Below are 14,960 nucleotides of genomic sequence, written 5' to 3'. Positions count from 1 at the left end.
TTCATTTCAAAGATAAATAAACAATAAACCCTAAAATTAAACATTTTCAGAAGCTTGTGACTGTTCTCCTACTTTTTATTAAAAGATAAGTTTTTTCATCTGTATCCAGTTGCACTATGTCAGTATGACCTGTTTTACATAAATACAAAGATTTAGTAGCACAACACTGATAATAAGAAATGTTTTTCATACACCAAAACAGCATATTAGTATGAGCTCTAAAGGATCAAGTGTCACTAAATGATGCTGAAAATTAAGCTTAGCCATAGCAGGAGTAAATTACATTAAAAATAAAATAAATAAATAAAAATAAATCTTGAACATTTAATCATATATTACAATACTATTATATCGTTGATAAAATAATTTCAGCTGTGTGGCGCAGAAGTGACTTCTCTTAAAAGCATTAATAAATGAATGAATGCATCCTGCTGCCTGCAAAACTGCTGTAGTATTTATTAAAATGAAAGACTATTAACAAATCAAAGCCATATAGTGCAACCAACAAACAGAGAAAACAAACAAGCAGGAATTATTGAAAAAAAAAAAATTAAATTAAAAACACAAAACCATTGCAATGAGGGTAAACTGCTGTCACTCCACTCTCACATGCTGTACTCTGTTCCAGACCGACTTTAAGTCTGGGCATTGCTTGCTGACACCATGTAGTTCTTTGACACAGAGCTTGTCTAAAGTCAGCTGAAGACCCCTGGGAGTGACTCCACTGCCTGCGCTCTGACATATACATCCCCAGCTCTGAAATAAATTCTGCTCACCTCATCCTGACGAAGCCAGCAGTATATTAATGAGCTTAGTGAAGAGCAGCACAGGCACGTCCAAACTCAACTCTATAGAGACGGGAGCTAGTTATAACACTTTTTACAAATTCCTCATGAGAAAACCAGACCAAGTCTTTCCTACAGAAACTTCTGTTCATGACGTTTCTTTGAGTCTATGTGTTCACCTTTAAAGTAAGATTGTATTAATTTGTAATATAATATAATATAATGTAATATAATATAATCTAATATAATATAATATAAAATAATCTAATATAATATAATATAATATAATATAATATAATATAATATAATATAATATAATATAATTATCAATATATTTAATATAATATGTTTCTTAAAAGGATACAGTCATCATCTACTAAACATGACTCTTTTCCTCTTGTGTAACATAAAAAGGAAATTCTGACTATACTTTCTGTATTTTTTATTTAATCACACAAGTAAATACTAACAATGCTGTTTGGACCCCAGTGTCCTTCAAAATATTCTAGTTTGTGTTCTGCAGGAGGAAAAAAAATCATACAGGTTTAGAATGACATGAAGGTCATGAAGTAAATTGACAGAATATCTACTTTTGGTTTAACTTTAACTCTCTCTCTCTCTCTCTCTCTCTCTATATATATATATAGAGAGAGAGAGAGAGACTGTATTTGCGCTGCATGCTACTGCAAAATACACAATTAGCATCATTAAAATGGACGACCCCCGATATTTGAATGCAAATCCCTCATCTTTGGATTTTGACCAACCTGGCTTATCCATCTAGCGGTTTTCCTGCGCTGGAAAGTATGGTTTCAGGCGATTCATTTTAATGATGCTAATTGTGTATTTTGCAGTAGCATGCAGCGCAAATACAGTTACAATCATTAATTGGTGCAGTGACCATATATTTTATTGGAGCAGAAACCCTGGTCTAAATCGGAATCACGACTTTTTTCTTTTTTAATATAATTTTGGGCTACATTAAAACGGCATAATTGCAGGACTGCATATTTGCTGTAGGCTTAAACATGCCTTAATTTAAGTGGGAAATTTTTAATTGTCGATGGTATTTCTATTTGCAATGGCTTATAGTGAGCCTACTTTGCTTTTTTTGCGACAAAAAAATAAAATAACATAAAATAAAATAAAAATAAAATCCAAAACCAATAGCATACTTTTATAGACCTTTCATTTCAATACTAATTATTTAGTTGTGATAAACAGCCTGCTGCAGAAATGTTTATATTACTTAATATGGTCATATCCTTTGGCAAAGAGATGGATGCATTCTGGGACGTGATGTGTTAAAATGTAATGGCTAACATATACCCGTGTTTCCTTAGACATTTCTGCTGACCCCTTTAAAATTTTGAGCGAAGATATAAAATATTAAGACTGTACTTTTTCATTATGAGTTATATTTTGGCGCAATTTTGAGCAATGCGTCACTGTGTGCGACCATCACAGAAACCATTGCCCAGCGCGATTCCACCACGGTAAGTCACTTATACAACAGTCTAATAAGCAAGAGAAATGTCATTTATACGTCCTAAATTAATACAATTACGAGTTTATATATATAAAAAACATGGTGTGTGTGTGTATATATATATATTTTTATAAACTTATTTTGAACGTGTTTATTAATGGATCATTGGGCTAATTATTATTGGGGGATATATATATATATATATATATATATATATATATATATATATATATATATATATATATATATATATATAAATGTGTGTGTGTGTGTGTGTGTGTGTGTGTAAAATCATTCATTTTTTTATGATATTGTGATTGCATGAATCAACCAGAGCAGCATTTACTTTACTTCTTAGCCTAGTAGTTATTCATATTATAATATGTAGTTTGGTGATCTATTATTTTTTTATTTGTTCTTCTCTTTCTCTCCAGGTTCCTTAATCCCTCTCCTTTTAAAAAAAACAGCACCTCATTACATAAAAAAAGGCACTTTTAAGAGCCACATTTGTCTTGTTTATGTCTTATTTGTATTTTTTTATTGTCTTGTTATCTCTCTCTCTCTCTCTCCCTCTCTCTCTCTCACTCTCTCTCCATCCCTCTCTCTCACTCTCACTCTCTCTCTCTCTCACTCTCTCTCCATCCCTCTCTCTCTCCCCCTACCATCTGAGTCGTGGTTGCTTTTCAGAGGACCTGGGTTTGCTGCCTCTTCTTCACTCACTTTAATCAACTGAAAGTGTAAAGGTCGGGATCAAAGAATATAGATTAATTTGTTGGTGTTGTTTTAAGTGCACATTATACCAATTTAATGGAAAGAGACTGGCATATAATACCTGGTTATTGCACCAAATTAAATTTGCAGGAGTCTGCACAATATAGGCCAACCTATAAGATAAGATTGCTGTTTGCATGAAGTCTAAGTAAATCAAACTTAAGTTTTGTGAGGAATGCCGGTATTCAAAGATGGTTTATGACTACAGGAAAGCAAACGGCTCGCTTGGTGACTTTATGTTTCAGAGTTCTTCTGCACTTAAACAATTTGCCAGCTTGCAAACATCCAGATCTAATATTACCTTTGATAATGTTAGAAAAGTGATACGTTAAGCAAAGCCTACTGGTGTATGACACATGCTAATAGATTGACTAGCTCTGTCTTTCTTGTACTTATGTGTGTTTGGATCCCTGTATGATATTTAATATTTATATTTTTTATATGGGTGTACATTTCAGAATGAAAAAGCCAAAATTCAGGCCTTGCCCAAGCTGCCAGGTCCGTCAGCAGGCTAACCGCAAAACCTGCAGTGCTTGTTTTGCCACACTGCCAAGCAAGCAGTTATTAAAAACTGCAAAAATTAATGATGACTGGGGCCAGAGGGTCATCAAAAACAAAAATGCATCTCGGGTGGTGGCCTCTGCCCAAATATCTGTAAGTAAAAATGCTCATGCTTCATTTATTGAGTGATAATCAATATTAAGCCTAAAGTACATACAGTATTTGGTACCATGTTTGTTGATGGACAGAAGACATAGCAGCCATGCTGTGTGCTGGGTATCAAGCTTCACATGCGTGCCTGGATGTTGGAAGTTGACACATCTTGTCAATATGAAATTTTAGAGAGACAGTCGCTTTAAAAACCACACCATACATTCCTATTAAATTGCTTTTGCAACACATGACACTCAAGTGATAAATGTACATCACATTCAAGTTGCTCTGATAAACAGTTTACCAAAAAGCTCCCCATACACAATATGTAAAGAAACTTTCATTTTATGCAGGTGTACTTCTGTTGTGAAAAAAAAATATTGAAAATGCATTGGTGTTTGTACATAAGTAGGCAATATTAGCCTATACTTATCTTAAAATACTTGTGTAACTGATGGCAGGAACAAGGGATAGGGATGAACTATGAATCAAGTAGTACACCAAGTAAACTGCCCTCTGTTTCTGATTCAAAGTCAGTGTGGAGTAGATGCCATCTTCATTACTGTCACAACATTTGATTCATTATTTTCAAACAAAATCGAGTACTGACAGTTACAATTTAAGAAATACTCATGAATTAATATTTCTGTTTATGAATTTTACAATATGTCTTTAATCATCACATACTTAACACTTGTTGAAAGCGTTAACAAATATTATTTTTCCAGATTAGGTCTTTAAATAGTAGATGGACTGCCATATATGTAGTAATGTAGCAACAAAATATATTGGAAATGTGTTAATTACTTTGTTTCATTTCAGGTCCAAAACCTTTCTCGGCAGCCATATCACCCTGGAGCCCAAGACCGGTTTCCCACTGAAGCTAAGCAGGGCTGAGCCTGGTCAGTACCTGGATGGGAGACCTCCTGAGAAAACTAGGTTGCTGCTGGAAGAGGTGCTAGTGAGGCCAGCAGGGGGTGCTCACCCTGTGGTCTGTGTGGGTCCTAGCGCCCCAGTGTAGTGATGGGGACACTATACTGTCAACAAGCACCGTCCTTCGGATGAGATGTTAAACCGAGGTCCTGACTCTCTGTGGTCAGTAAAAATCCCAGGATGTCTTTCGAAAAGAGTAGAGTTGTGACCTCGGCATCCTGGCTAAATTCGCCCATTGGCCTCTGACCATCATGGCCTCCTAACAATCTCCATGTCTACTGATCGGCTTCATCACGCTGTCTCCTCTCCACCAGTAAGCTGGTGTGTGGTGGGCATTCTGGCGCACTATGGCTGCCGTCACATCATCCAGGTGGATGCTGCACACTGGTGGTGGATGAGGAGATACCCCCAGACAATGTAAAGCGCTTTGAGTGCCTAGAAAAGCGCTATAAAAATGTAATGAATTATTATTATTTCTGCCTTGGGCTATATGCCCATATAATTTATCAGCCAGAGGCACAAGGGCACAGGCAAGTTGATGGCAGATGTAGTAACGCATCTGCCACAGACGCAAAACAACACGCGTTTCTTAACCAACATGAAGAGGGCATATGACTTCATGATCAAACTGGATGGTAAGATAAGTTTTATGTATAGTTCATTAGTGTTCGTCGTTGATTTCTTTGACAATTTGTACTGAAGTCATATTTTTGCTAACTTCACAACAGCCCAGGCCAAGGCAGACGAGCCCCACCATCCATCCAACCTCAACTAAAGAAAAGACAAAGTAAGTAATCTTGCCTTGCACCCCATCTGTAAATTGGCCCCATGGTTTTGTAATCATTGTATTAATAAAAAATAAGTTAACCAATGTGAATTTCACCCCCTTCTATTAATTAAGCCACTTCTCCAAGATACTGAATATATAATTCTTAATCTTTTCCCCTTGCACCTTAAGCCACAGGTACAGGAGCCACACAAGCCCCACCCTCGGCTCTGGCCAAAAAGAAGAAAACAAAAAGCAAGTAGACATTATTTGCACCTCATGTGTATATTTGTTTCTATTCTTTGTACCCCATGTGTATATCATGGGGTGTAAAGTTGTTTCTGCATGTAGCCCCCTTTTAACCAAACTCAGGGTGTATTCACACTTGGTCTCTTTCAGCCCTCAAAGTGAACTAAGAACAGTGATTCATATATGAACACCTCAATCAAACTCGACCCATTCGAACCAAAAAGACCCATTTGAAGTTTTTTTTTTTTTTGCCTTTGTCATTTAAGGTTTCAAATGCAGTCGACAGACAATTTATCCATACGATAAAATATTGGAAAGACGGATGGATGGGGTAAGATGTAGAACCATATTTTTCGTTATGCTGTCTGATTATCTCATATTGTCTCATCTTTCAATCCAAATGTGACAAAACAGAAACACTGAGCAGTAGGTATCAAACTTTTTCAACTATCAACCCTCTCACAAGAGCTACCCCTTACGAAAAAAAAGTATATTTCAATTTAATTATATGAAGTATACTTAAGTAATGTTCAAGTATATTTTTAGTATACTTTATGTAGTAAGTATACTAATATAAATGTGTACTTGTAGTAGATTTGTAAGTGTACTATTTCAATACTGCTTGGGACTAAATTGCCCCATTTTTAATATATAAAAGTATACATTTAAGTGTAATAAAAGTGTAAACTTTAAATACACAACTAGGTTTCTCATTTTTAATGCATCTTTACTACAAGTGAATTTATTAGTACTAGTAGTTTACTATTTTAATACAAGAGGTACATTTTTTAGTTTATGAAAGTACACACTGAAGTGTACTCTCAGTAAACTACTAGTTTAGAAGTTTATACTGCAAGTATACTTGTTCTCTTTAAGTGAACATAACATTACACTATTTATATATTATTTTGCACTTGCAGTGTACTTGTCACACACCTGGACTCATTTTGTGTGTTTTTGCCCCTGTGACCCAGTTTCTGTCTCTATGTGGTTTGATTAGTTCCCAGGTGTGTCTAGTCATTTCCGCATGTGTTCCATGTCCCTGTTAATTTAGTCATGCCATCCACCTGTGTTTCCCCATTATCCCTTGTATAAATGCCTTGTCCTTTCAGTTCTGTTTTGTCGGGTCTACTCGTTACTAGTCACTTGTCAACTTGTCCACCCGTTTACCTGTTACTTGCCACTTGCCACTTGCCACTTGCCACCTGTTATTTACTACTTACCTTGCCTATGTTTAATTTAATAAATCCTTGTTTCGTTAATCCCTCGGCTCCGTGCTCCTTTCAGCAGCGTAAGCCGTGACAGAAGACCCGACCTAAGAAGTTAAAAACTGCGTGTTTTCCCTCCGTTTTGTTTTCCGTTTTTTCACAGTCTTTTTGTTTCCGTAGTGTGTCATGGATCCCCTCTATCGCCCCGAATACCTCCTCCTCCTGCTGGAGCAGGAGGGACTGTCTCTCGAGGACCATACCAGACGGTTTCTCTGGATAGCTAATGCCACCAGCTACCCGGACCACGTGTCGCCCGAAGATGGTCCTCGGGAGGATTTCGCCGCTTTCATAGAGTGGAATCTGGTGAGAAATGGGTCACCTCTCACGGTCGGCCCAATGGAGGATCTCGCCAGGTCCACTCTGGACCCAGAGCCCAGCCTACAATCTCCCCACGGTACGAGGCATAAGCCCGAGCCCACCGATGACGGAGAGCCAGAGAGCAACCCGTCAGACCAGGTGCGAGAGCCGGCGACACTGCCCACCACGAGGGAGCAAAATGTGGAGCGCCAAATGGGTCAAAATGAGGGGGTTTCCAACGCACCTATGCCAGATCTTCCGTTAAGCCCAGGAAGGGCTCCTGATCTTCCGTTAAGCCCAGGAGGGGCTCCTGATCTTCCGTTAAGCCCAGGAAGGGCTCCTGGTCTTCCGTTAAGCCCAGGACGGGCTCCTGATCCTCCTGTAAGCCCAGGACGGGCTCCTGATCCTCTGTGAAGCCCAGGAAGGGCTCCTGATTCCCCGTTAAGCCCAGGACGGGCTCCTGTTCCCCCGTTAAGCCCAGGACGGGCTCCTGATCCTCCTGTAAGCCCAGGACGGGCTCCTGATCCTCTGTTAAGCCCAGGACGGGCTCCTGTTCCCCCGTTAAGCCCAGGACGGGCTCCTGATCCTCCTGTAAGCCCAGGACGGGCTCCTGATCCTCTGTTAAGCCCAGGACGGGCTCCTGTTCCCCCGTTAAGCCCAGGACGGGCTCCTGTTCCCCCGTTAAGCCCAGGACGGGCTCCTGTTCCCCCGTTAAGCCCAGGACGGGCTCCTGTTCCCCCGTTAAGCCCAGGACGGGCTCCTGTTCCCCCGTTAAGCCCAGGACGGGCTCCTGTTCCCCCGTTAAGCCCAGGACGGGCTCCTGTTCCCCCGTTAAGCCCAGGACGGGCTCCTGATCTTCCGTTAAGCCCAGGAAGGGCTCCTGATCTTCCGTTAAGCCCAGGAAGGGCTCCTGATCTTCCGTTAAGCCGAGGACGGGCTCCTGAACCCCCGTTAAGCCCAGGACGGGCTCCTGATCTTCCATTAAGCCCAGGACGGGTTCCAGCCCCAGAGCTTACTCCAATGCCTGCTCCTCCAAAATTCCCACCCACTCCTGCCTCCTCCTCCGCTGTCGTCTGGCTGCCCCTCTGCTCGCCCTCAGCCTACCATCATTGTGGTGCGAGCTCAGCGGGACCGCCATCCTCCAGCGACGCCTTGGTCGGCGTCTCCCTCACCTCCGCCTCCAGCCTCTGAGGCCTGGACTCCGCCTCGGCCCGTTGACCCGTCGGCTCCACCATGGCTCCTAGCTCCTTCCTCTCCGCCGTGGCCCGGCAGTCCGCAGGCTCTGCCTGGCTCCCTCGTCCCTCCGGCTCCGCCTTGGTCTGGCATCGTCCATCCTATGCCTCGGGACTCCACTCCTCCGGTTTCGCCTCATCCCTCCGTCCCTCCGGCTCCGTCAGGCTCCTCCATCCCCTCGGCTACACCTCAGTCCTCGGTCACTCTGGCCTCACCGCGGCCTTCCGGATCCACATCGCCGCGTCAGTCACCAGAGGCATCAGTTCCGCCTAGGACCTCCGGCTCCTCCCCGTCACCCTGGCTCTTCGGCTCTCCGTCTCCGCCTCGGGCTCCTCCTCCACTTGCTCCGTTGCCGTGGGTCGAGTCCCTGGAGTCAGTGACCATTCCTCCTCCATGGCGGAATGGTCATTATCCCTCGGCTCCGTGTTCCTTTCAGCAGCGTAAGCCGTGACAGTACTACTGTTCAAATGTAGATATTATTTTTTTATACTTGAAAAATACATTTAACTGTACTTTAATTTTAATAACATTTTATTAGCTTCATGCTTTCTTTTTTGTCCACACTTGAATGTCTGTAAGTTTCATAAAGGCAACATTTTAAACAAAGAAGTTGAGAAAATTACATTTGTGTTAAAGACTGCGCCTTGATTAGATTCAGAACGATGATCAAAAAAAGATGGAGTAGATAAAGTCCAACTACTCCAAAACTTCAGTTGTTTTCTCTTCATGTGTTACGCTTCATTTCATTTGGTAATATTAAGCAGTTTTGATTTACAAGCTGTTTAATATTTGATGATCACATTATTTTACATTTGCGTGAGTAATCTACTATCACTTGGTTCAGCTTTTTTTTTGTGTTTAGATCTGGAGTTTCTGTACTAAATTATGTGCCATAGCACATCCTACCGTATAACAGTGAAAAAACATGGATAGCTGGAAAATTCAGTCAATGGTGGGGAAAGAGTAAAGTAGAATTAAAGTAAATTCTGATGTACTGATGCCAGTGGACTAGCCTAGACAAAATTTCAGATATGCTGGATTAGAAACATATCTGTTTTATATCCATATTCTAAACAATCATAAGACTGTATATGAAAATTATGTAAAGAAAAAAAGTATATTTAATAGGCTACTCGATCAAAACCGTATATCTCGATCAAAAGATAGAGTACAAGTAAAGGCGAAATATAATTGGACTTTTCTCTCCGTATAAGTCAAGTACACTTAAGTGTAATAAATTGTATTTCTACAAAGTATATTTTTGAGAATTATAAAATTTTATCATACAGTATACTTTCTTATTGTTTGTTTAAAATAAGTATACTAATAGAAAACTTGAATTAACTTCTTTTTTGTAAGTGACATACTGTAAATCCTAAACAAAAACAACAATGCAAATGGAATGCAACAGCATATTCTTATTTTTTATTGAGCTTACAAAAAAATACATAAGTACTCTTGTCAACTAAATGATGTTCCAAGTAAGAACGGCAGTATAGAGAGATAAGTAAAAACATCATTATTTGAATGGTAAAACCATTACAGTAACTTCACTAAACTGATTAAGTGTGTGTGTGTGTGTGTGTGTGTGTGTGTGTGTGTGTGTGTGTGTGTGTGTGTGTGCAGGTTTCTGCAGGGGAAGGCAGCAGAGGTGAAAGTGCGCTGGCTACCTTGCTCTTCCTGGTAAGTGATGGCTGATGTAATTTAATCCGTAGCTACACACAGTCTTAGTGTTTTAAAACCTGGTCCCTTTCAGCCTTCAAAGTGAACTTTGAAGTAAAAGTGGGACTGCTAATTGTTTTGGGCACAAGGAACTATCTAAGCATACTGAGTCAGATCCCTTTTAAAGTGAACTGAACCAAACACATGAGAACATGTGCACACCAGCCTTCAAGTAGTCATCTGGCTCAAGTTTGGTCATATGACATCTGAAGCAAATACATTCTAACCTGTTTGCCCCATACATTTGCTAACTCTATTTTGTTTATTTGGGTTATTTTATACCAGTTTGCCATACAGCAGTTATTTTTACAAAGTGAAACCTCCCATTATGAACCAAATGTAGTCCAATTTAAAAGGCCTGTGAACAACTCTTTCTCTTTGTGTTCACATTATGAGTTCACTTAAAGATGATGCAGATCACTTTGTAGTCCACTTCAGCTCTGATGGGGTCTTAAGCCCAATTCATAGTTACATGTAGATGCGACGCAGATGACTTTGTTGTGCCATTGCATATTTGCCGACCCCCTCTGCAGCCGACATAGAGGCCTTTAACCACATTTCTGTGCCCACCCCTTTGTGGTGAGTATTTGTATAGCAACACGTTTAAGCCGATTTTAAAACTTCAAATGGTTGACTGTAGGGATGACTGTGTCCAAGCGACTGAGTCCAGTTTTCACTTGGAACAAAATGACTGCTGCTTGACAAACGCCATATAAAATAAACCAAAATAAATTATCCAACAGAAAAAGGTAAACCTTTATTTTTCAGCTTCAGATGACATATCTTCAAACTTGAGCAACAAGACTAGTTGTGAGCTGTACTGTATATGCTGTGTGTAAGATGACTTTTGGACTCTTTACAATGGCAGAGTCTGGGAGGACACCTGGGAGCCGGCCAGCAAATTCGCCTGATGACTAATACTGTTGTACTATTTGTTTTGTATATATTTTTCAATAATTAAATTCACTATTGTTAAATTTTATGATTTGTCTGTCAATCATTGACTGCACTGAATAATTAATGTGTCATGACTTTGTGCTGTATTTGATGGGAAAAGTGAGACGAAAGTTGCATGTAGTGACAGTCAAGTCACCTTTATTTACAGTATATAGCACTTTTTACAATACAGATTGTATCAAAGCAGCTTCACAGTGATAACATGAAAATAATACAACAAAGTTTCTTTTTAGAAGAAAATGACATCTAGGGCTGCAACTAACGATTATTTTGATAATCGATTAATCTGTCGATTATTTTTACGATTAATCGGTTTATGTACTTATATTTTAGTTTTTTCCATTTTTCCCCCAAGTAAATTATTAATAAATGGCCTTTATCATTCAGCATAGATTTAAGAGATTTTAACCATTTTGCACTGTCATATCCTCATCAAAAATATACCTGGAGTTGTTTTATTGTGTTAGTAATCCTTTGTCGAACTCTTCTGCAATCAGAACACTGACCCATACTCTAGCAAATTTCACAAGATTTCAAATAAATGTTTTCACCATGGCAGTCCTTAGACCTCCTAAAGTAGTTTAACATCCCGAACAAAGCTTATTAAGGAATCTTTCCGAACATATTTTCACGAAGAATAAGGATAAAACAGAATAAAATTGCAGTACATTGTATTTTATTATTTACTGGGAAAAAGCTTTATAGCTTTTGCTGTGAAATTGTAAACAATCCTTCAAAAAAAGTGCCAATGGCATGAAACCTGAATGGAACTCACAATTTAAAGTAAAATCCATCAGAAGGTTGTCCAGAAAAAAAAATAGGACACACACAAAAAACCTGCTGTGTGAAAAAGAGCAGTGAATAATACTTAGAAAAAAAGTGCATTTCAAATATCTACATTTACCTCTCTCATTCAGTCATAATTAGGCTGCACGACTGAATTTTGAACTGTTAAACGACAAACTGATCACAGAACATGTTTGTAAAGCTTTAAATGTTAACTGTTAAAAAGCAATGTTATCAGCTTTTATGACTAAACATTTGCAAACAACATTGTACTGGGGAATCTGCACAAATGAAAGTCTTAGGGGCCGTTCACAAATCGCGCCTAAAAACGCGCACCGCTTTCTCCTTCTTTCCAAAGCGCTCGCGCAGAAGCGCCCCTGAGGCGTCTGCCTTTGCTAAGCAACCATGACGTGCTCTCTCCTTGAAGACGCGGAAATTTCAGCAAAGGATAAATGGATTTGCAGCTCAAAAAATCGCTTGCAGTAGCTCTGCTACTAAATTTATTTCAAAATGGAAATCCATATACAACTATGATCAGCTGTTCCTTTCATCTTGACTGAGCTTTTAACGTTGTTACGGGAAAGGATGAAGCTGATTGGTTAGTTCTTGTCACATTACCCGCGGTGCGGTTGCTGCATTCTGAAAAGTTGAGATGTTTTTAACTCGATGCGGTGCGGTGTTGGAAATAACGAACTTGAGCGCGCAAAAGACGCGATATGTGAACGTCCCCTTAAACAGTGCAGTAGTGCAGGTTACTCTTCTTTTTTTAAAGGCTCAATGTAAAGTACTCCCACATCACGCTGAATGCTGCAGACATAGACATCATATGATGTCTATGGCTGCAGAGACGCTGTTCGGGAAGCACGTGACATAAAACAAGGCCAGCTATTGGCTATTCGCTACTTCTCCTGTTGTACTGGCTGAGTAAAACCTCCGGTGGCTCATTACTGCCACACTTTGGTCACCGCAGATTTGAAATATGCACGAAATGAGCCGCTTACGGCAAATAAAAGTTATTTAGCAACGAATCGATGACTAAATTAGTTGACAACTATTTTAATAATCGATTTTAATCGATTAAATCGATTCGTTGTTTCAGCTCTAATGACATCCTCGTCCACCTTAAGGTAGATTAGCAAGCCAATCTAAGCAACTAAGAAAGCCAAAGCCAAGGCAACCAGAACAAGTACCAAATTGGCATTATACTAACTGATGATGAAAATTTTAGTTAGTATTGATTGTAATTTTTGAGAAAAATAAATGGGCTTCTACTATCCCTGGTGACAGGATGTATTATATATAGCACTGGGGGAAGTCGTGGCCTAATGGTTAGAGAGTCGGACTGGCAATCGAAAGGTTGTGAGTTTGAGTCTCGGGTCGGCAGGAATTGTAGGTGGGGGGAGTGCATGTACAGTTCTCACTTCCACCCTCAATACCACGACTTAGGTGCCCTTGAGCAAGGCACCGAACCCCCAACTGCTCCCCGGGCGCCGCAGCATAAATGGCTGCCCACTGCTCCGGGTGTGTATTCACAATGTGTGTGTGTGTTATCACTGCTCTGTGTGTGTGCACTTCGGATGGGTTAAAAGCAGAGCACAAATTCTGAGTATGGGTCACCATACTTGGCTGAATGTCATGTCACTTAATTAATCACTTAATTATTACTGAATCCTTTTTTACCTCTGATCGCTAGCATACAACACTGTTTGTTTTTGTTATCATGGTTGTCTGTTCAGAACAATTATGAGAGTTCTTAAGACATTTCAAACATTCCCAATGAAGAGAAGAGGCACATTTGTCAATATTCATCAATGGTACATGGGTCAGCTATGATTTTTCAGGTTCAGGCCATTTTTTCATATCCTTTGCCTCATACAAAGACAGATTGGTGTCGAATTTCACAAATAATTTCTTCATCATTCCTCTGTGTCAACAATCAACATACAGTATGTGCATGACATAAGGTGATCAGACTTAAGAGATCAGAAAGACCGGAGACATGAGCCTGAGAAACTGTTAAAGCCAGAAACAATTCCAGTTTGGCCATCAATATAATTTTAAAGTCTAATGTTTTCTTGTCATAAAACCAGGGAGAGAGGTAGGTTTCCTATGTTTCCCTGACAATAGGGAGCGTTCCAGGACACTAAGGACATCAATCTGTTCACCTTGAATGACTTGACTGTGGGCCAGTTTACTAAGGCCCATGACTGGTAGGAAATCTAAGGCCTGGTTGTGCAATGTGGGCCACATATGGCCTGATGTGCTGTTTAATCTGGCCAATGTCTTCATGATCAAAGGCTTCTGATCTTAATTGTCAGGAAAATGTTGCATTATACATGAAATACACTCAGTTTACACTCACACTTACTTGATTACATTTCGGAAGAAAAAAACTACTTTTTACTCCTTACAATTTTATTTCATCTTGAAAAGTACATATATTTTTACTTTATCTTATGCACATTAAATATGGTAAACAGAAGCTCAAACGCGTGTGCCTGACGTGAGAACTTATGATCATTGTTTTCATGCATCAAACACACACATTTCTACTTCAATTATGACTTTCATCAGGTAAATGTGTGGCTTCAAAAGTTCACCATCAAATCTGAGGAAGCATATTGAGGTAGCAAAGTAAAAAAGTTTATTTATTATTTGTTCTGTTTTGATAGAGCCAATAGCTATGTTAAATATTAGCTGGATGCACAAAATTGAGTACAAATAAAATCAGTGATGAGAATTTAAATACAATTAATATTTTTGTGGGATTTTTTTATTAAATGTTACAAATCTCCAAAAAAGTGTTTAAATAAACATTATATGCTAAATTAATTGTTCATGTTTAGTGATTTTTTTATCAGGTGGTGGATAAGTTGTATTTACAATGTCATTATGTGAATCATAAAGTAGGAATTAGGACTGTCAGTGAATATTTTTTAATCTTAATAATTAAATGCTTTTCTCATTAATCTAATTAGTCACAAATAATTATTTATCAAAATTTGTTAAAAAAAAAACTCTAAATGCCCCAAATAAACATTTAAAAGATG

Source organism: Carassius carassius, chromosome 27 (assembly GCF_963082965.1).
Source record: "Carassius carassius chromosome 27, fCarCar2.1, whole genome shotgun sequence".
NCBI lineage: Eukaryota > Metazoa > Chordata > Actinopteri > Cypriniformes > Cyprinidae > Carassius > Carassius carassius.
The sequence above is the reverse complement of the archived record's forward strand: the minus strand, read 5'-3'. Positions refer to the sequence as shown.